Here is a 3,270-nt window from a genome sequence, read left to right as displayed (position 1 = left end):
TGGAAAATGTTAGTGGCCATGCAACCAACAAAGCGCTTCAGAATTTTGCTTTAGGAACTATGTTGTGAGTTGGGCAGGGAATCACTATATTTTGTAATTGTAAACACTTCAGAAACAGCCTAACTACAGGGTGCCTTTGGGACAAAGCTATCACTGCAAAGCAAGAGTCGATGTCAAAACCAGCTAAGGCAGATTAAGTTCCAAGCAACTGTTCAGCACTGAGCATGGGGCAGGGTCTTGAAATCCTGCCCTCCTCCGCCCTGTCAGGCATCAGAATGCTTTACAAACCTCAATCAACCCCCCACAACGCAGTATCTAGGATGCATCCAAGCACTGCCATACTCACTGTGCAAAGGAAGAAATAGCCCAGAGGGATCAGACAGGACCAGGCTAACACCCTACACCCAGCTCTAGTGACATTTGCCACCCCCTGCAATGCCAGCTTTCATACTCGCTTCCGGCAGTAACCCTGACCAGCAGTGCATAATTCAGCAGCTTGCTTTCCTTTGAACTTTGAAATACAGCAAATACACTAGCATGCTTCATGCACACTATAAGGCATGAGCCTCCTTTGGAAAAGCTGTCTGGTTGGTGTGGAGGGATTTGCTGCAAATTAGTTTAGGTGTTTGTTTCCCCATTTCAGACACTGCACTATCCCTTTCCAGCTTCCCGCTAGATGAAATGTTTCACTGTAATCCCAGTCTGCAGGCAAGAATGCCAAGAAGAGCTGTCACCACTGCTTTGTTTTTCCAAGAAATCATGTGTGAAGTATAGGGCACACATCCCCCAGCTACTGCAGGGAAGAGCAGAGCTGTGCCAATTTGCATAACGATCTGGCCGTATCCAGCTTGCTTGATTGACTTTCACTGAAGCCTGGCCCTCAAAGGCCTTTGCTGATTGACACCTGCTTGATGAGTTCGTTCCAGTCACCCTAGGCAGCAATTCTTTACAGACGATAGCACGCTGGCACCATGCCCAGGGACAGAGGCTACCAGCAGTATGGTCATACAGTTCAGTTTAGCAGAAAGCTTCTTGCCAACTCTGCTGTGTTGAGAGCAGCCTCTCCTCCGGTCCCTCGCTTACCCAAAGGCACAGCTCCCGTTAGCCTGTTGGCACTCAGTTGTCCAACACTTGTCTCAATTTTCACACCGAAAAAGGAAGAGTCGAGAGGCACTGCTGAGAGATAAAGGAAGGGGGATCTCTTCTGGTGCTTTTCTCACACCTTTGAAGTGTGAAACGTCTTGAAACAAATCAAGAATGTTACTTGCAGCAGATGTCCCTGTGCTGTCATTCCCTGCTGGAGCTGAATCATTGCCACTCCTGTGACAGCTGCTATGGACAAGTAACTTTAAAATAAGGGAATTGTCTGCTGGCTCCAATCCCCAATCCTTTGCACAAGCAAGTGACAGAATGCATTGAGCTTTGTTCTTTGAGTTTCATTCCTGTCATCTTTGCAAGTATAAAGAGAAAAGGTCTCAAGATCAGAGTCTCACAGTCAGGAGAAAGAAAACACCAGAGTGAAACAAAAAGGCAGGAAGAAACCTGCCACAGGTTTCCACAAGACCACCGGACAGGCTCTTGTGCCTCACTGCTGCAACCAGAAACAGCTGTTGCCTTTGGTCCTTTATTACTGATCACTTGCAATAAGTTTCTGAGGCCAGCCTTCCCATCACCCTATCTGAACAAAACAGAAGGAATTAGTACAACCGGGGTTCCTAGTTCAAAGACTCCTGAGCACATCAGTTCCCCTCTCAACAGTACAACTCACCCTTTGTAAACAGGAGGTTATACCATGCCTGTGTTTTGTTTTCCTAGCAGCAGCTTCTATTCCTGAGTGACATACTTAGACAAAAAAAAAAAAAAAAGAGGAAGGATTTAAAAGACCTTCCCATCTCCTGAATGCTCTCTTGAAAAACCAGCAAAATCCTGTATAGAAAAGTAAGCAGAGTTGGGAGAAGAGGAAGTTTTATGAAACCAGAAAGGACTGAGAAGATAGCTAGGGTCAGGCCTGCTATGCTGTTAATCAAGAAGCAGTACAAGAAAGAAGCAAAACTAAATCAATGTGTAAAGTTGGCCATCCCACAGAGATATTCTCTAGTATAACCATCACGGAGCTGCTGGGGGAGTCAGCAGGGCTCTCAGGGTTGTCCTGGCTTTTCTGTTTGTCATGAGTTCTTCAACACAGCATTGTTTGCTATATTCATCTATTCAAACTGGTGTATACGGGTTCCAGTCTCCTGCTCCTAAATGCCTAAGAATCACTGAAATGGGTGTTAAAACATACATGGCTTGTACAGTGACTCATGATGTTATTTCTGCAAACAGCCTAGAGAAAGGGACATCCTGATTGAACAGTGTTCTCAACATCTAAACCTCACAAACTGATCTCCCTCATTTCCCAGACGGCAGTGGAACGCGCTGCCAGCTCACTCCAGCTGTGAAGCGACTTTGTGACGCACGGCATTGGAAAAGCTGCAGGGGATGCTGCAGACACGCATCCCCCCGCGCCGAAAGCGCTTCAGCACCTTGGACAAGAAGAGCAGCTTCACCCTCTCCTCCGGCCCATGAGCAGAACCAAAGCGGGGTCTTCCTCTGCTCCATCCCGTGCGTGCAAGATGCACACCTGCAGGTGCGTGCACACATGCAAAAGGAGTATCCTTTATCCCTGTATCCTGCCAGCAAAGCAAAACAAACACTATATATATATATATATATATCACTGAACACCACTAAGTTCTTCTACTAGATACACTGTTTACAGGTACAGGGATCATGGCACGTGGTTGGATTTAACGAGTCTATGAACCTCAGTCAAAAGGGATTTTAATATAAACATGAAGTTGGCTGTTTTAAACATAAATTACACCGCTTTTCTAGTATCCACCTCTATAACCCATGACAAAACACAAGACAAACCACCACTTACAACTGGTTTTGATGCCTTGTTCTTCAGACAAGAAACTGTACTGCTTTTATTCTCTGCAACAGGAATCACCGTGCCTATCATCCTGACACCCAAAGCAGCCCTGAAGCTGATAAAAGGTTCCACCCGAGTGTCTGAAATCTGCATCCAACCTTGCTGCTTTGGTGGTTTGGCTGCAGAACTGTCAAGCTGTGTCTGTAAGCATGGTCAAGACACCTCTCCCTCTCCTTTTGTTGAGGGATGGGAGGTGAGAAGGTAGACAAAAGACAGTCAGTCTATCTCCTCCTTTACTGCTATGCTAAAGTGGCAGTTGACATACCCTATTTGAGGGAGGGAATACTTCTTAT

This window comes from Eurypyga helias, unplaced genomic scaffold, assembly GCF_000690775.1.
Source record: "Eurypyga helias isolate BGI_N326 unplaced genomic scaffold, ASM69077v1 scaffold24042, whole genome shotgun sequence".
NCBI lineage: Eukaryota > Metazoa > Chordata > Aves > Eurypygiformes > Eurypygidae > Eurypyga > Eurypyga helias.
The sequence above is the reverse complement of the archived record's forward strand: the minus strand, read 5'-3'. Positions refer to the sequence as shown.